Source organism: Elgaria multicarinata, chromosome 7, assembly GCF_023053635.1.
Source record: "Elgaria multicarinata webbii isolate HBS135686 ecotype San Diego chromosome 7, rElgMul1.1.pri, whole genome shotgun sequence".
NCBI lineage: Eukaryota > Metazoa > Chordata > Lepidosauria > Squamata > Anguidae > Elgaria > Elgaria multicarinata.
In genome coordinates, this window is record NC_086177.1 from 46,135,716 (window position 1) to 46,156,577 (window position 20,862).

Sequence of the window (20,862 nt, forward strand, 5' to 3'; positions counted from 1 at the left end):
TGTTTATTTATTTATTTCTGTATTCATTTATTTATTTATTTTCTTTTTCCACATCTGAGCATGTGGAGTCCCACAGCTGGGGCTGTGGTCTGTAAGGGTTGGGGTGGTGGTGGGGGTGGGGGTGGGGGTGGGGTATTGGGATAGGGTAGGGAGCTTTTCTCAGTTCTGGACAAAAAAAAAAGACTAATGTAAGGAAAACCAGCAAAGAGACACTGGTAAACCAGTGCTGATTGCAAGGAGGTCCCATTCACAGCACTGAACCAGGATGAAGTGTTGCAGCACCACGAAGCACGCAGAGAATGATTTTGAGGGAATATGGAAACAGTTCCTAGACTATGTTCTATCTAAGGGGAGTGGGAACCCACCTCCAGAAGAAACAATGAGATTCTGGAAACAGGAATAGATCCCAGGGTGGGGGGGGTGCACTTTTATGTTGTATGATTATGTTAACATATTAAATTAGAAAATGTTATTAAGGTTATTCTATATTTATGTATTACGTTGGTTTTTTTGTTATTGTATTGATGTATGTTTAAGTTTTGAAAAGAATAAAAACTATTTTAAAAAAATGATTAGATATAGTATTACAAGGAATAACCAACAAGTTGATAAATTAATATGGAATATAATTATTAAACCGGACAACAATCTCTGAGCTCAACTGAAATGGCGCAAGTCTTCTTAGTTGAGTTTTTAATAGAATAACTGTGCTTTTACTGTTGTTGTGTCTTACCAGGTGTCATGTCTGCAAAGAAGCTGAATATGCCATTTTCTTTTTCCTAGGTAGGCAACTAAGACAAATGCAAAGATATCAACAAAACAGGAGTGTGTGTGTGTGTGTGTGTGTGTGTGTGTGTGAGAGAGAGAGAGAGAGAGAGAGAGAGAGAGAGGGAGGGAGGGAGGGGGAGAGGGAGAGGGAGAGAGAGAGAAGAAGGGGAGCTGGGGAGGGGGACATTTCATTTTAATATTAGGATAATGAACTAAGTAATGGATGCCTAGTAGCTAAGTTTTAGTGCGTATTAAGGATCACAGGTATTCTTATTGGATTGCCTATTAAAAACAAACAAACAGCACCTTCGCCTTCTCAGAGTTTTTAAAGTATTTGAAAGAAATGGAGGAGACATATAGCAGATCAAGGAAGCTTTTTAAAAGATCGAAGCCTTAGCTATTTATTTATTTATTTATTTATTTTAAGGATTTTTATGCCGCCATTCAGCCAAAAAAGGCTCTCATGGCGGCTTACAAAAGTATTTCTTGACAGTCCCTGCCCACAGGCTTACAATCTAAAAGACATGACACAAAAGGAAAGGGGATTGGGAGGGAGGAGGAGGAGGGGGAAAAGGAAAGCAAATTCAGGCACTACAATCTTAGTTGTAAAGTTCAGCAGTTACAGGTGACAGCAGGAGGGAGGGGACTCTCAGCTGGAGCTGGACCCAGGCACGGTGGAGAGGTGCCTGGCTGCTGCTTCCGCCCTCACTGGTGGCCTCTCCAGAGACAGTTGACAGCAGGAGGGAGGGGGCTCTCAGCTGGAGCTGGACCCAGGCACGGTGGAGAGGTGCCTGGCTGCTGCTTCCTCCCTCACTGGTAGCCTCTCCAGAGACAGTTGGTAGCAGGAGGGAGGGGGCTCTCAGCTGGAGCTGGACTCAGGCACGATGGAGAGGTGCCTGGCTGCTGCTTCCTCCCTCACTGGTGGCCTCTCCAGAGACAGTTGACAGCAGGAGGGAGGGGGCTCTCAGCTGGAGCTGGACCCAGGCACGGTGGAGAGGTGCCTGGCTGCTGCTTCCTCCCTCACTGGTAGCCTCTCCAGAGACAGTTGGTAGCAGGAGGGAGGGGGCTCTCAGCTGGAGCTGGACCCAGGCACGGTGGAGAGGTGCCTGGCTGCTGCTTCCTCCCTCACTGGTGGCCTCTGCAGTGACAGTTGGTAGCAGGAGGGAGGGGGCTCTCAGCTGGAGCTGGACCCAGGCACGGTGGAGAGGTGCCTGGCTGCTGCTTCCTCCCTCACTGGTGGCCTCTCCAGCTAGACCTAGGGTTCATCCTGGGATTGTCCCAGGGTCATCCCTGCCTGCTCCCGGGATATCCTGTGTGTCATTTACATAAACAGGGATGACCCCAGGACAATCCTGGGATAAATCTTGGGTCTAGCTAAGGCCAGTGTTTGGTATGATACAAACAGTCCTGTTTCCACAAAACAACAGAGTTACCATGTGTACTTTTTTTGACAGAACTTTTCTTTTAAACTGAAAGCTTCCCCCCCTCTTTTTTTTCTTTTTTTTTTTTTTTTGCTCATGTGGGACTTTGATAGACTCATTCCCTACCATTTCCACTACAGCCATCATCTTCTGAAATGTTTTCTAAAGAGCCCTTCAACAAGCTCTTCCATTGTGTCTTGAAGCACTCCATGCTTGCTTTTTATTCTTCCTCACTGCTCTCTCAGACACAGACTTAGCCGCAAATCAGTTCTCAAGCCTGCTCCTTCCCAACATCACTTGAACAAAATCATGATTGCTCAACTCTGATTAACTGTTCTGATCTCCAAAAGAAAGAAAAAAACCTGTGCTTCAAAATCATAAAGAGAGAAATTGAGTCTAAATTGTAAATGTATTAATTTGAACATCATTAATGGACTCATATAACGGTTCAATAAATGACTCAGTTGAGCCAAAATACTTGGATACGTATGTTCATTGCCTTCAGTAGGATTAAATGGACAAAAATACAAGTTCTTTGTGTCAATCAGATTGTAGATTGAGTTGGCCCTGTTTCCTTTCATGTCCTGCTGTTTTGATGTATATATCTTTTCTTAACAAAATCACATTTTTATAAGCAAGCAGGAGGCGGCACAGATAAAGAGTCATATTATGTTGAATCCATGAGAAGTTTTTCTTTCCTACTACCTTTGAATTTCCACAGGGAATGAAAAATAAGAGTCATTCATAAACTTGAATTTATAAGATGGAAACTTCTGCCAAAACAACAGCAACAACAAAACAGGCTCTTTGACCTCTCTTGTCGTTATTTAGTCCTGTTTAATCTGTTAAATTATTCACAAATAAAAGGAAGGGGAAATTCTGAATTCTACACATTTATATAGTCCCAGTATTTCTTCTTGTGTGTGTTCCATTTCCCCACACCAGTCCTTAGCAAATGCAGTTCATGAGTACCAATGGGATTGTAGCCAAAATGAGAAACAATGCCAGATCTATGCCAAGCAGGATATGACATTTTGAAAATGTTTTGAAAACTGTTTGCGGAAGTGTAGGGTGAGAAATAATGAGACAAGACACATAAGTGGGATTAAATATGGGCCACATTTATTAAAGGTCTGCAAAAGGGACTGAAGGCCTAAGCAATATTGTTCGGCCAAGCCGGAGGGCATTGTTAGGATTGGGTGAACCATTCACAGCCCGTGAAGTGGCACCTGTCAACTCACCACTGCACGGGTTTGCCCCTCTTGGGGTAGGGAGGCCTTCCAGTGTCACCCCCCCCAGGCCGCAGGGCTCTGAGTGGGTGAGGAGGGTTGGCCTCAAAAGTAACCCTTATCCCCCAACTGGTGCCACAAGGCTCCCAGTTGTGGGCCCTCAGGCATTACCTATCACCACAACGGTGCCTGTGAATGCCCACCAATAGCAAACTGAGCTCAATATGCCCACTCCTATCTGCCCACCACAAATGTGACCAAATTAAATGAACCAAATCAACCTAATTAATACATCCCTTCTGTCTTACAGTGTGAAGTAGGCAAAAAACTCATAACCAAGTTAGATTATGAGCAAAAAAAATCCTACTTGACCCCTGGAAAGGGTGACCATCGAGCCGACACTCACTACAGGGAGGGGAGGGAGGGAGCCGCGGAGTGAAGAGACAGGGCGGGGAGGGGAGAGCAGGGCTATAAAAGCCTTGCAGTCCACTCCCCATCATGGTGTCGCCGTACGGAGGCCTGCCAATGGTGGGCCTCCAAGCCACATCCTATTTACCACCACCCACAACTGGCCTCCTCCACCCAGGCAAGCTGAGCATGGGGAGGGGGGATATATGGCATGTGTCCTATAAGCCCCTTAAAACTCTACTATTCTATGGTTCTATGAAAGCAGTAGGGTAAATCCTGATCAAGAAGGAAATATCAGCATGCCTGAAAGGTTTTTCTCACTGCGCAAGGAAGGCCAGAAAAGGCGGAAGGCATGGGGGAGGCAGACAACATCATGTGAGGGACTTGAGCAAACTCTGTGAGTGCCCAGTAACGAGCGTGCAATAAAATGCTTCTCGGATAGAGCTTTTAAACAGAAATTGGATTTCTACTAGCTGGAATGGAGCTGAGAACTTCTTCAGCTACAGCCAGTTATATTTACAGATGGATGCTTACATGGTTACTCAGTGACAGTTTTGATTATTATTATTTCTTAATGTTGAATAGAAATATATGCCATGGAACACCAGCAATATTTCCCTTTATTATTAGTTCTTTGTTTTGAGGGGAAATGGATTTCTTCATTAGATTTCTAATGGAAGTTCATGGTTCAATTAGGTAAACAGGACCTTCAATTCTTGTGTCTGCTTTTTTCCACACCTAACCTAACACTTTATCATCTTTCTTTCCAAATCCCCCTTTTTCTTCCTTCCTCGTGTTGTTCGATTTTCAGCTCTCCGCACTCAGAGTTTTCTTCTGCTCAAGCTTTTGGTTTCATTGCCCTTTTCATGTTTTTGCAATAGATTTTTTGAAGACAAAGCAATCCGAAGCAAATGTAGCATTTAACAATGTGGACCGATTCTAAATTACACCACTGGCACCAAATTGGGCCAGGGTGGGGTGAATGCAATCATCTCTCTGTTGAAGACCTCTTTAAAGTCCCACAGTGGCAAAAGGTGACCTTAGACTAAATGAGAGGCAGGCTCAGTATATCAAAGCAGGTGTGCTATGAACAACAAATATAATTACTAGAGGTATTAAAAGCACCATGGGAACTGGAACCAGACTGTTTGTCCTTCACCTCACTGAAACACATAATTTCAGTTCAACACAGCACTTCTTAAATGAGCTCATGGTTGGTTGGTTGGTTGGTTGGTTGGTTGGTTTCCTACTACAAGCTAGGGATGAACCACAAAGCAGGTACAATTTCATTTTAAAATCTTTCATTTCCCCCCTAAAGGATCTAGTCCCTAATGTATTTGAAGGCAGATTGCCTGGCCCAATATGGAGTGCCTTACTGTAGGCAGAGCACTCTCAGTGGGACAGCCATAGCAGCAGAAAGCTGCTCTATGGTCAACATCACTCTCCCTGGGTTTCCTAACACTCTTGGACCATAGGATTGAAACCGAAATTGACAAAGAAAACAAATAAATTCATAACTGTATTAACATGTCAAGAAAATACAAAATCAGAAGGGACAATTAACTACTTGAAGATGTCCTCTGACCCTCGAACTTGAGGCCAATAGATATGCAGTGATGGAAAATACAATGCTTTATATGTGAGAAGCAGTAGAGGCTGGTGGCCCCGTTTTCAGTGGGGTTATGCATCTATTCCTGGTTTCAGTCAAAACCAGCCAGAACTCTAAAGGAGCTATCCAAAGTCCTGAACCATATCTTCAAAATAGTTTCAGCATCTTTGATAGCTCCTTTATCGTTCTGGCTGGTTCTGAGTAAAACCCAGAATGGAATCGTAGCCCCACCAAAATCAGAGCCACAAGCCCCCACTGGTGAGAAAAATGTCTGTGTGGGACTTTTGAGGTATACGTAGCATACAGACTTCACTGACCATCCATCCATCATAACCTCTCACAGCATGTGCATACATGTACACACACACACACACACACACACACACAGGTACGTGCAACTCCCCTCTCCATTTTTTTATTATTACTTTTGCCTCATGAGGTAACGTTGAGGTGTTGTGCTTGATCAAAAAATGAATATAAATTGTTCCACTTATTCAAAAGGGTAGGAGTGGATAATATCTTTTTTCTTTCTTTCCATTTACTCCACGTACCTGGAGGGCTCAAACTAAAATTATGTTCTGCATACTTTTCAGATCTGCAAGCGTTACTTCATAGAGCACCATCCTATGAAAGTCTTCTGTATCAGAAGTAAGCCTTATTACATTCAATGAGACTTACTCCCAGGGGATTGCAAACTTAGTCAGATATTCTGAGTGTCTGAAACATATTGTATGGATTTCAAGGAATTTGATTCATGTGTATGTGTTGGCTAAACAAGACTGAATTAATGAAAAGCAGATAAAAAAATTACTGGAGCAATGTTTGTTTACCAGTTTTACAGATAACAAAGGTTATTTGTTTTGTTTTTTGTTTTTGTTTTTGAACAAGCACAGTTATTTAATCCTCATTACCCTAGGCCTCACAGTATGTAATTTCTATGTCAAACAATTTGCTGGGCTTCAGTTTCATTTGTTGGAAGGTATAATGTTATTTGGGACACATCTCATGCTTTTACAAAATTCATTTAAAATTCATTTAATATTTATTTTATTTATTTTATACTGCCCAATAGCTGAGGCTCTCTGGGCAGTTCACAATTAAAATAGTTTTAATCATGCAAAAGAATAACACAGATATGGAGCTTAAGAGGGATACACTTCTTATTTCTAGGGGAATTTTTTAACTGAAATACTGGTGTGATGTGTGCATCTTTATATATCTTTAAGAAGCCTGCAACTGTTAGGCTCTCTTTCCTTTCTGGAGGCCTGGCCTTCTGTGGTCTCTTTGTGTAGGTTTGGAGCCCGACAGACTGGTGTGTGGTTCCTCAGGAGTTAGTCCCCTCTTATGTATATATCAATAAAGTAGGGTGACCATATGAAAAGGAGGACAGGGCTTCTGTATCTCATTTCAGCAAGTGTCATTTTAATGCATGTAGCACCTGGTGAAATCCCCTCTTTACCACAACAGTTAAAGCTGCGGGGTCCTGCATAGCATGACCAGATACAAAGGAGGGCAGGGCTCCTGCAGCTTTAACTGTTGTGCTGAAGAGAGGATTTCACCAGGTGTTGTGTGCATGCAAATGACACCTGCTGAAATTCCCTTTTCTATTCAACTGGTAAATACACAGAAGCTCCTTTCCATATGGCCACCCTAAATCAAGAAGCTTTTGGAGTCAGAAGTGTATTACTTGGGGAGCAAGTTCTGGGGTGGACTGCAAGTGGAGAAGGAACGCTCACCCCCACATTAGCCATGCCCAAGGGCCATTACAACTGAAATATCAGTCCTATGTTAACTGAAGTATTAGTTTATGGAGTGGTTAGTAGATTTCATGAGAGTACAGATATGTCTAAACCAATTCAATGAGCATAGAACAGTTCTTACAGGAGAGGATTGATTGATTGATTGATTGCATTTCTATACCACCTTCTGTGGGCGGCTCACAAAAATCAAAACCATGAAGTACAATTAAAGTATAAAACTTAAACCACAATGTAAAAACACAAAATAAAAGTACAACCAGAATAAAACAGAAGGCTAAATATATAGTGTTTTTGAAGTATCTTTTGCCTTATTCCTGGTGCAGAAGGGATAGACAGTCAGACAGACAGACAGACAGATAATAGAGCATACTGACAGGAAAACAGTACTTTCCCCTAGAAACCAGAAGTGCATCCCTCTTAAGCTTCATGGTATATCTGTATTATTATTATTATTGCATGATTAAAAATACTTTAAACCCCAAATTCACACATTCTCTTGTTACTAAGTTGTTAGTTAGAAAGGATGGCATCAGGTTTGCAGAAAATTAACTGCTCTTCAACTGCATCGCTATTCAAAATGATTATGTCAAAGAGGGGCAAGTCCTATCAGGGGAATCCAGGAAACACCTCTCCTAAATAATATGCTAAAGAACCCACCAACACACTAAGAAGAAACTAATGGGATAGGAAAATAATTTGTCAAGAGAGCTCATTTTCCATTGCCAATGAATTCTCAGAAGAATGTTTTTCCTGTTCGACGCAAGGTGATGCTCCTTATCATATATCAAATTTAAAATCAGACATTCTCCATTACTCTGAGTGAAGGCTGTTTGTTTCTAGCAATTTGAGGATTAGCCATTTTACACAGCAGAGTCTCCTTAAACCCAGTAAGTCAAGTGTCCCCTCTCTCCAGAGCCAACACTTTATAAGATTTGTTTTCATATTCATTTTGTAAATGCCTGATATCAGAAAGTGTTTGGGAATGCAATAGTTGGGTAATAAATTGTTGTAGCTGACTTCTGCTCATGGTTTGGCAATGTCTTAGCTCTTCTTTCCCTCTGGAACATTTTGTCTTGCTCACTTAATCTTGAGGGTGGGACTCTTGAATGGTGTGGGATGTTCAGGGAAGGTGGTATTGCTGGAAGTCAGGACCAGCCTTTGTACTTCCAGCCGATGTGTACCTATAATCCTTAATAAAGGTTTGTACATACTTAAGTCCTGTTGAAGCCAATGGAGTTCAAAGTAATGATAACAAATTTGGCTCTCTTATTTCATCTGGGCACAGCTAACTTTGCCTGGGGCCTTTGCTAGACCTACCTGAAAATCCGGGGGAGAGGAGGGGAGAACTCGCATTGTGAATAATGTGAGATCTCACCCTCATTTACACATAAGGTGTGACAGCCTCAAGAAGAGAGGCATTGCGCCTGTGGCGTTACACCCCACAAGTCAGTTCCCTAATGTATGTCTGCAATTGGTAAGTCTGTGATGCTTAGAATGTTGACTTGAGTGGGTGGAGTTAGAATGTCTTAGGAGTGGGGAGGAGTGATATATAAGGGAATGACTGAGGGGATTGTGGGAGACTTTTAGGTACTCTTAGAGTCTTTAGCCTTTAGTGCTTTAGCTCTCGGTGTGTAGAGTACTTGGGTACTGGAGAGTTTGCGGTTCAGTATAGAGAGTGGTGTCTTTTGAGTGGGGTGTGCAGATAGACAATTTGTGTAAAATAAACAATACTGATAATAAAATTCAAGAGTGAATGTGTGTGTGACAGGAAAGTGTGTATGTGAATGGGTGAAAGGATTGGATGAGAGGTTTTAAAAAGGTTTTTAAATGTTTTATTTTGAAACAAAGCTTGTGAACTTTAAAAAATATATCATTATTTTGTTTTCACTACCACAAAAATCCCACATGTCTGGCATTTATCATCTGAAGTTTATTCATTTAGCACCCACTCTGACAATAATTCACCTCAGCACATATAATTCACAGCACATTATTTTATTATTGAAATCCTTCTCCATTTAACTCCTTTCTCCACATAGTTTGGAGAAAGGCGGTGTTTGTCCCTCACCTCAGGCATATCAAGCGGTGGTGCTTGGCTTGAGCAGGGAGTGTCCGCGGCTGGGCCTGTTGTTCAGAGCCTGTGTCATGGCAGCGCCCACCATTTTTTATTTTTTAAAGGGCGGGTTGTGCACGAGCGCTGGAGCGATTAAAGGTAGGGGTTTTTTTTTAAAAAAAAAACATGATTTCCCCGCTCCCCCCACCCTAGCCCCGATGGGCGCAGCACTCCTGGCTCCAAGTGAGTAATTGCGCAGGGCTGGGAAAAGCCTTGGAAATGGGCCACGCAGTCGGGCTCAGCCTGAGACTGTGGGAAAAACTAGGCCCAAAGTGTAGGGCTTTATCCTGGGGCCAGGGAGGGATGATCCCTCCCTGATCACGGGATCCCCTGTGCGTCATCTGGATGCACAGGGGTGATCCCGGGTATCAGCCCAGGATAACCGCTGATCTAACTAAGGCCTGGATCAACTTTGAAAAGAAACAGCCATCAGTTACAGATGTTGTTCCCTGACCATGAGCCTAGAGGGCACAAAATGATGCTTGAGGGTGACTTAATCTGTAAGACTGGAGTTGTAGGACCTTGGAGTACTACTCAGTCCAACAAGGTCTGGCACTTATCTGAGGCATTTTATCCTTTTTGGTGCAGACTACCCCTCACAGACTCCACCCCCCTTCCTGAGGAGTGTAGAGTTTAAAAGGATAATCCTCTTGTTTTCAGTCTAGAAATGTTTCCCATTGCCTCTCAGCCAGCTCCTAACTTGTGCATTCCTTGTGCTGGTGAGCAGGTACTGGGGGCATGAGGCCCCTTAGATAAAGTGGGTCACAGGATTTTTTGAAGAGGGTATAGATGTGAGATGGCTCCTGGGCTTCATGTCTCCAAGAAAGTGACCCATCAGCCTGCTCTCATGAAAATCTCAAGGGAAATTTAATTTAAAACCAACTGAGGAATCAAATGGTGTCCTTTCTGCAAAGGAGTTTCTCCGACAGAATACTACTACTGCCATAAAATGAGTTTGCTTCAACACATCTGGTACCAAAAAAGAAAGGGGGGGGGAAGTATTACTTGATTAAATTCATGTATACTATTCAATGTTAGGCACTGAGTCACAGATAATAGAAGTACCATGTACATTAAAGACTAATTTAATTTTCTAAGATGGTATAATCATGAAAAATTTTGTTTCAATAATATAATTAGGTTCATCATGAAGGCATTTACCAGTCACAAGAAGGGATATTTGAATTAATATGTAAAAATGTATCCATCTGTCAAAATGCATTATAGAATAGATCCTCCAAATTGGTATACACATAGCTTGTACAAGTTCTTATCTGCTTCTCTCTATTTTTCCTACTCGAGCTACTGAATTGCAAATTATGTCCTGGTCAAAATTTGATACTTCCATTTTTATTTAATAAGATTCCTTTATTGCTCGTGAGAATCATAAGAAATCAGTTGCTATCTGAAGAGTGAGGATTTGTAATAATGGTTGGGTATTATGAGGATTTATGAGGATTATTCGTTTGAATGAATAATCCCTCTGCTTACAGGAGGAAATGACAAAGCATTATCTGTCCAGGGGGCAGAGTATACCATAAGTAATCCATGTACCAAGTTCAACTTTGCTCACCCGATCTGTGTAGGGAGGATATAACGCGTGGGACACTAAGGCCCTTTCTACACCTGAGGATTACCTCAGGAAAATGGAGGGATCATCCCTGCCTGCTCCCAGGATCCCCTGAGTGTCATTTGCATGCGCAGGGATGATCCCAGGATGATCCTGGGGGAAAAGGCAGGTGTTTATGGAGAATATAAAGTGAGGGACACTAAGTTTAGGGACTTACTGTATTGATGATTTATTAAAAACAAGGGAATTCATGGTGGACTTCAAATTCATCCTGCAGCTTCAATGTAAGGTGGTGTATGTGTTTTGTTCGTGTGTGTTTGTGTGTGTGTGTGTGTGTGTGTGTGTGTGTGTGTGTGTGTGTGTGTGTTTAGTAGCAGTAATTTCATACTGCATTACATACCAATAGATTCCATGCAGGATGCATACTGGCAAGTGAGCATGAGGGGGAGATTTGCATAGGGTCATGTGTATAAAATCTCATTCTTGAGTTGCAATATATATATTTTGCATTGATAACCCATTACAACGTTTGCTTTAGACAATTAGAGGATGGAATATGTTGGGCCGTGTCAGGATTCACATTAAGCACAGTCAGTGAATAATTCCTAAATACACAAGTACTCAGTTTCAAACTTGTGGATACTATACCTGCTGATATTCACTCCCACCTTCTGAAATGAAAGCCTTCTAATCCTAGATGAAATGGCTGACTGTGATTGGTTAGCTATAGTAAAAAAAGGGGGGCACTCTGTATCTTTTCAGAGACATACTTTATTTAGGTAATTTCAAGTTATTCAAATTCAGTGGCTGGGGCATACTGGGAGTTGTAGGACTTTTTTCAGTCTAAACATGCATAGGATTGCACCCTACACTAACTAAAATGTCACATGTGACTGTTTAGGGATCTCATGCATTGTAAGACATGTGCAGCATACACTAGAGTTAGCAGGGAGTTTATGAAGATTTTATCAGTTTTAGCAGACATTTGCTTTTTAGCTGTAATAATGTAACAGACTCATAAATCTGAAACACAGTAAGTTATAGAGTGCTATTTGACAGAAACTAAATAATATGTACTTTACTTTGAATCTACTGTGTCTAATACATTCAAGACCCAAGAGTTTTAACGTGGAAATACTTAATGGTATTTATGTGTTTTTTGCAGGGCACCTATTGCTGGACTATATCATGGTTACTTACCTTATAAATCACAAAATCAGATTGTGAGGCCCACAAAATAAGGTTGAATGTAATTGCCACAATGATGAGATGATGCATCCAGTGGAGGCAGGTGGCTCCGAAGTCAGTGGGGTGATGAATCCATTGTGGATATTAGTCAGAACTCTAAAGGATCTATCCAAAGTGCTGAACTATACCTTGGATAGCTCCTTACAACACTTTCAATATTTGAACAGGTGTCATATAGATGCCACCTTCAAATGGATACTTATTTGGATATTTGATCCACTTTTGTTGAAACCTTTGTATAATTACTAGAAAATTGTATGCATTTCATATATATTAAATGCTATGGATATATACAAATCCTTGTATGCATAATTAAAAATAAAGAGAGGGGAAGTTTTGTGAGTGCCTGCACCACCCAAGTTCATTTCCATAGTTTTTATTTATTTATTTATTACATTTTTATACCGCCCAATAGCCGAAGCCAATTTATTTCTACATCAACAAAGTTTTGCTTGTTGTACAAAAATATTGATCAGTTACAGAGGAGATCCAGATGTGCAAGCTCTCTGACATGTGTATTGACTCAAGCATCCATTTTTTTTTTGGAAGGGATACATTGAATGTTGCCAGGAACGCTGTGGGGCTCTGGAACTACCACAGAAGCAAAGGAGAATGGACTTGCTTCCTGTTTCATTAAATTAAAGAAGGTTGTTGCCTGCATCTGGGGGGGAAAAACTACACATCATGTCTCATTATACATTAATCTGTACAGCAAGCTACATGAAAAAATAATCAAGAGGCAACAAACCTCTCTGAGCCTTCTATTCAGTGGCCAGCACAATATGATTGTTCCTTTGTTTTAACCCATCCAGGGTCCAGCTTTGAGCCATCATAACTTTTTGTCATTTTTGTTTCACCTGTCTTGCAGTTCAGACAGTCATTGCTCATTCTGTCTGCTTGGACATCCTTCAGGTTGGTATGTCTCAGCTCTGAAATTAAACCTGGGATCTTGCTTCCCTCCTCTCCTGCTCCAGAAAGATTCATTTGATCCATATTCTAACAGAGAATTGCTTTCACCCTGGTACAGTACCCCACTGAATCATGGGCTAAATTCTATGTATAACGTAGTAGGCATGTGCTCCGCTCTGATTAGAATCGGAGAATCAGAAGCGAATTTGCCTGCTCCGCCTTGCCCAGAGGCAGAGTAGAAGCGAACTGTGGACCCCTAGAAGCAAGGCGAAGAGAAGCGCCCATTGACAGAGCGATTCTCTTTCTGCGGACCGATCCGATCACCATTTTAAAAATTTCCCCCATAGGATTGCATTGTGGAAAAGAATAGGGGAGAACTGTGTTGTTTTTAAGCTATCTTTCTGAAACTTCTTGTGCTTAGAGAGTCATGGCTGGGGGTCATTTTGAGCCTACTCTCAGCTCTCTGCGTGCTGCGGTTCGCTTGCTATAATTTTTGGAAAAGTCGGGTAAAAACAGCGGGAAAAGGTACCTTTTTCGAAGTGCTGAGGAGCAGAGTCAACTCCCGGTCATGATCACATGATCTCAAAGTTGGAGGAGGGGATAGGCAAAATGGGTAACTTGGGATCCTGGGAAACTTCTGTTTCTACTCTGAACGGACTTTTCCCAATGTTTTTTTAAAACAGTAGCCCCACCAAATGCACAAACACAACCTGAAATCATATACTAAGCAAATATAACAGATAGGAAACACAGCACTGCTAACCCACCATAACCTTGGGGAACAACTGAGTAGATGTGGTGCAAGGGGATGAGCTCCCCTAGGGCATGTGGACGTGCCCAGTGCACTCTCCTGACCTTGGAGGATCATCAGAATCCTCCAAAGGTAAATCACTGGAGAGAATGCCTATCATGAATTGAAGTGAAAGTTTGCTTCTCAAAGACTGGTCCCTAGACAGGGACAGTCAAATTGGCACGTCCACTCCCCTCTTATGGGTAAAAGACAGATATAGCTTTTTTAAAAAATTCTTCTTGTTGTTTATTCAGCAACACTACTGCTTTTAATTCCGCCCTTCATTTGTTTATTTATTTATTCCATTTTATATTATTTACGCCCCATAGCCCAAGCTCTCCTGGCTTTTTCTCTTCAGTGAAGTCAGGCAGGCTGGTTCAACTTCTTCTTCTTCTTCTTCTTCTTCTTCTTCTTCTTCTTCTTCTTCTTCTTCTTCTTCTTCTTCTTCTTCTTCTTCTTCTCAATAATATTAATTAGTAGTACTGCTATTAACATTATTATTTTGTTGTTTAGTAATGGCTGTGATCACAGTGCAGTCAATCAACTCTGAAGCAAAGATCACAAAGCTTTACTCTTATCCTCCTAGCCTCCTAGTAGTTATGGGATGCAAAAGAAAAGGCATCTCTCTGTGCTGCTCCCACCTCACAGGGATGGTTTGCAATGCATTACTGGCTTTGAAACTATCCTTGGCTCACTTCCTTGTGCCCCCAGAAATGTCTGCTGCCTGCCTGCCTTCCCTCCCTCCTCCCCTGCCCACCTCACAGGGATGGTTTGTGTGTGTCTTGCTTTGACTCAGGGGAGAAGTCCTTCCTGTGCTCACTTAGACTTTTGGAAGTTCCAAATCAATTTTTCAAGTGTGGAAGAAGATTCATATTTAGGTTTATCTCTACTCCCCAATTCATGGCATGTTGGGATTTCCTTTGAAATGGCCCCATTGAGCTGTCTGCAGCTTTAAATCCCTGAGATACTGGGGTGTCAGATTTTCATAAATTCCCCAAAAATCAGGGGATGATGGGATTGCCTTGAGTCTCGGCATGCATGTGTATCCATGGATAATCTATCATGGTGCCAAGTTTAAGGTTTCTAATGTGAACATTGATGAAGATATTGAAAGAGGTGTGAATTGGGGTTATGGGTGGTGCGTTAGAGGTTAGAGCCCCGCCAAAAATCAGGGGATGATGGGATTTGCTTGAGTCTTGCCATGAATGTGGATCTAGATGGCATCTATGGGGGTGCCCACTTCAAATTTTTTATCTGTCAAAACGTTGGAGAACAGTCCATGTCTGCAAATGGGGTATCTGATTTTAATAAATTCCCCAAAAATCAGGGGATGATGGGATTGCCTTGAGTCTCGGCATGCATGTGTATCCATGGATAATCTATCATGGTGCCGAATTTGAGGTTTCTAACATGAACATTGACGGAGCTATCGAAAGGGGTGTGAATTGGGTAGGGGTGTGCACGGACCCCCCGCTCTGCCCCGTGGGCCGATCTGAAAATTTCGGATCGGCCCACGCCGCTCTGCCCATACTCCGCTCCTCTTCGCTGCGGAGCTCTGGCTCCGAATTGGAGGTCCGCAGTGAAGGGGAGTGGCGCCAGGTAAGGCCGGGAGAGGAGGGCGGGGGGGTTACCGGGCTCTGCCACCGTCGCCGCCCATGCGGCAACGGCGGCAGAGCCCAGTAAGGGACCAAGGGGGAGGGGGGCCTTACCTGCCTCCATCTGCGGTCCGTCAGCTTCTTCAATTGAGCCCGCGGTTCAACCAGGAAGTCTGGGTTGCAAGTGCAGCCTAGACTTCCTGGTTGAACCGCGGGCTCAATTGAAGAAGCTGACAGACTGCAGATGGACGCAGGTAAGGGAGAGGAGGGGGGTTTACCGGGCCCTGCTGGTGTCGCCACATGGGCAACAGTGACAGTGGCAGGGCCCGGTAAACTCCACTTCCCTTTCCAGCGGCGCTCCGGATCGAGGCGAAGGATCCGCCTTCACCTCGATCCTCTTCACCACACTCCGCCGGCCCCCCATTCTCTTCGCCTCCACCTTAAGGGCAGGTGAAGCCCCCCGCTCCGCTTCTAATTCACCGGCCTGATTAGAAGCGGAGCACATGCCTAGAATTGAAGTTATGGGTGGTGTGTTAGAGGTTAGGGCCCCGCCAAAAATCAAGGGATGATGGGATTTGCTTGAGTCTTGCCATGAATGTGGATCTAGATGGCATGCCCACTTCCAATTTTTTTATCTGTAAAAATGTCAGAGAACAGTCTATGTCTGCAAATGGGGTGTCCAATTTTCATAAATTCCCCAAACATCAGGGCATGAAGGGATTGCCTTGAAGCTTGGCAAGCATGGATAATCATGGATAATCTATCATGGTGCCGAGTTTGAGGTTTCTAACGTGAACATTGATGGAGATATTGAAAGGGGTGTGAATTGGGGTTATGGGTGGTGCGTTAGAAGTTAGAGCCCCGCCCAAAATCAGGGGATGATGGGATTGCCTTGAGGCTTGGCAAGCATGGATAATCATGGTGCCGAGTTTGAGGTTTTACTTTCTAACGTGAAAATTGACGGATATATAGAAAAGGGGTGTTTGTTTGAATTGCGGGTAGGGGTGCTGCGTTGGAGGTTACCCCCCAAAAAAATCAGGGGATGATGGGATTGGCTTGAGTCTTGTCATGCGTGTGTATACGTGCATGAGATGTCATGGCTCCAAACTTGAGTTTTCTAACTTTAACAGAAAAAAAGTTGTATACTTTTTTGGCTTTCAATGCAAGCCTATGGGGGGGGGGGAAGCAGAGCTCCGATCCAGATCCGGAGCTCCGCAGCAGAGCGGAGCGGACTATAGGCAGAGTGGGGGCGGAGCAAAGCGGCCCGATCCGCAAATTGCGGATCTGGAAGAGAAGCGGATCGGGGGGTCCGTGCACACCCCTATAATGTAGCCTGCCAGTCTTATGGTGGACTGCAAGCTATTGTGAGTTGACAGCTCTGAGTCTCAAAGGGTAGAATTGCTCTCATAGGAAGCCAGGAACACTGGCAAACTGCTACTAAAACACCTCAAATTGAATACTAAATGACTGAATTTCATTGGAAACTCTAAGGTGGAGCCATAGCTCAGTGGTAGAGCATCTGCTTTGCATGCAGAAGGTTCCAGGGCTCCATGTATTTTTATTTATTTATTTATTTATTACATTTCTATACCATCCAATAGCCGGAGCTCTCTGGGCGGTTCACAAAAATTAAAACCATTCAAAGTATAAAACAACAGTATAAAACCATAATCTTCGTCTATATAAATAAAAATGTAAATGTTTGTTTGTTCCTAATCTTGAATCTCCGAAAGTTCTTCACCGATTGCTTTGAAATTTTGACACAACGTTGCATTTGAATACGCGCGTGTTTTTATGTAACTATATTATAGATGGGGACAAAAGTGTGTCTTAGAATCAAAGAAATAGAGTATATAAAAGCCCACACGCCTCCTCCAAGCCACTTATGCAAATAGGAGAGAAGTCATTGTGACATCACCAACCAGTAGGCCAATCCACTGCCTGTGACAGGTAAAAACATTCTTTTTTTGAAAAACATCGCCATCTGTTGGACGTAAAAGCAACACATGCTATGCTACATATTGTACGATTCCATTCCAATGTTTCCAATTTTCTGTGCCGATTGCTTTGAAATTTTCACAGCAAAAATCTACAACGAAGCGTTGATAATGATTGAAGATTTGTGCTTAGAAATCGCGAACAAAGTTCTCAATCAATTGGGAATGCCATCACCAAATCGATCTGCTCCTGCTTTGTTCGATGTAGAATTGCGTCGTGAACAAAATTACAACACGGGTGATTTTTTGTCGTATGTGCAATCAAATATTCCTAAGCTAACACTTGAGCAAAATCACATTTACGATCAAATAATGCAAACTGTAAATAACGGGGTTGAAAAAATCTTCTTCTTAGATGCTCCAGGAGGAGCTGGTAAAATGTTCCTAATTAGATTGATTCTGGCAACAATTCAACCCAAAAATGACATAGCCTTAGCTCTTGCATCGTCCGGAATAGCTGCGACTGCTACAAGGTGGAAGAACTGCTCATTCCGCTTTGAAATAGCCATTGAATATGCAATTCATTGAAACTCCCACGTGCAACATTTCCAAAGCATCTGGCATGGGAAAAGTATTGCAAAAATGCAAACTTATTGTTTGGGATGAATGCACAACGGCACACAAAAAATCCCTTGAGGCTCTTGATCGATCACTGCAAGATTTGCGAGGAAACATCAGACCATTTGGGAACGCAGTAATCTTGCTTGCAGGAGATTTCAGGCAAACATTACCTGCAATTCCTAGATCAACACCAGCGGATGAAATAAATGCTTGCCTGAAATACTCTACTTTATGGCGACATGTCAAGACGTTAACATTAACTACAAATATGCGTGTCCAGCTGCAAAACGATCGATCAGCTGAGATATTCTCACGTCAATTGCTGGAAATTGGGAACGGAAAGATGCCGGTTGATCTGACCTCAGGACGAATTTCATTGCCTCATAACTTCTGCAATTTAGTGACGTCAAAAGAAGAATTGGTTGAAAAAGTATGTCCCAATATTCAAACCAATTATAAGAATCATGATTGGCTGAGTGAACGAGCTATTCTTGCGGCCAAGAACAAAAACGTCTACGAACTTAACAATATTATTCAGTCTAACATTTGAAGCGAGGCAGCCACATACAAGTCCGTCGACACTGTTGTGGAAGCAGATGAAGCGGTTAATTATCCAACAGAATTTTTGAATTCACTCGATCTGCCAGGGATGCCATCGCACGTACTGCAATTGAAAATCGGCGTGCCAATTATCATGTTGCGAAATATCAAACAGCCAAAGCTTTGCAACGGCACGCGGCTTGCAGTAAAAAAATTACTGAGCAACGTCATAGAAGGAACAATCTTGACAGGACCTTTCAAAGGTGAAGATGTCCTCATTCCTCGCATTCCAATGATTCCAACGGATATGCCATTTCAATTTAAGAGATTGCAGTTCCCAATTCGATTGGCGTTTGCAATCACCATCAACAAAGCTCAGGGCCAATCTTTAGAATTGTGCAGTTTAGATCTAGACACAGATTGCTTCTCACATGGACAATTATATGTTGCGTGTTCTAGAGTCGGCAAACCAGACAATCTCTATATCTACACAGACAATGGAACAACAAAAAATATTGTATATCCACAAGCATTGTGAAATTAAACATATTAGAAACATCCGCTTTGTCTTTTCTTTCTTTTCCATTTAACCACACTGAGCCACAGCAACGCGTGGCCGGTTGACCTACAAAGCTTTTCACTGTCTAGCTCCTTCCTATCTTTCCTCTCTCATCTCACACTATTGCCCCGCTCGTGCTCTTTGCTCCTCTGATGCCACGTTTCTCACCTGCCCAAGGGTCTCTACTTCCCTTGCTCGGCTTCGTCCATTTTCTTCGGCTGCCCCTTACGCCTGGAACGCTCTTCCAGAACATTTGAGAACTACAAGTTCAATTGCAGCTTTTAAAGCTCAGCTAAAAACTTTTCTTTTTCCTAAAGCTTTTAAAACTTGATTTCGTTCTGACTTTTATACTGCCTGTTTGGTGCATTCTCTTCCCCTCCTTATTGTTTTATTATGATTTTATTAGAATGTAAGCCTATGCGGCAGGGTCTTGCTATTTATTGTTTTACTCTGTACAGCACCATGTACATTGATGGTGCTATATAAATAATAATAATAATAATAATAATAATAATAATAATAATAACAATGCAAAATTACAAATTTAAAACACCAAGTTAAAATGTATTTATAGATTGTTATAGGTAGGGCTGGCAAAACTTCTGCCCATGACCCTGAAGAAACACTGCCAGTCAGTATCAACAATACTGGGCTAGATGGACCAAGCGTTTGACTAGGTATAAAGCAACTGCTATGTTTCTCCTTTTGGGGCTGGTTTCAGAACCTGGGAGGTATATACCCTATAGGACTAAGATATTCTTATGGGATTGTCTTGTTTAATTGATTATATGTAAGCCACTCTGGGAGCCTTTTGGCTGAGATGTGGCATAAAAATACTTGAAATAAATACTGATATACATGGAATAGTTACTCCTGAACTCAGTGCTGCATAAAGCAATAAAACCCATGTTGTTGTTTATTCATTTAGTCGCTTCCGACACTTTTGAATTCATGGACCAGCCCACTTCAGAGCCCACCCCAATACCCATACATGGTATTATTCTTTTTACCCTCACTGAGTATTCCTATAGAATTCAGAATAGACAGGCCATGTGCTGTGTATAAATGAGGAGTCCTTGATTTTTACTGGAACCTGGTTTCATTTCAGTCATATCTATCACTGATAGTTGTGATGTTTACAGACTTTCTTTTGGCATAAGGCATGTCATAAAATTCTGAAATTGGTGGCTGACTTATCCAAAAAGAAGTTCATTCTTTGCTTTTAATGAAGCCAGCCAGTGGCGAGACAGAAAAAGCAAGAAGCAAGCAATCCTTTGGGTCCCACTCCTGCAACAATATGAGATTTCTTCTCATTTGTTATCTAAAGCTGAATGAGTGGAGCATGCATCCCTGTTCTGTTCATTGCTTTTCTTCTTAGTGCTGCAGAGGGATTTTTCAGGAAGTGCACAGCTTGGGAGAATAGGCATAATTATAGTCCTAGCTGCCAACCTGAGTAACAACACTGTGGGGCTCAATTCTTCGCATCTCTTCATGAAACTTTATATATTTCAAGAAGCTACAATAGTTCTGCATATTTTATTCAGACCTCTAGGAGCTTTACTATTGCCATGGGACACATGGCTTGCAACCAGTTACACTTTTCTGAACATCAAAGGAGCATGTATGTAGGAGGTTGTCCAGAAAGTGCCACCTAGCTCACTGGTGGTGACAGTGGTATTCACCTCTGTGGCTGGCAGCTACCATTTTTATTTCCCAGGATTCTCCCAGGAATGAGACCAATATAATGACATTGCTTCATTATGTGGGAATAATGGGATTTTTTTT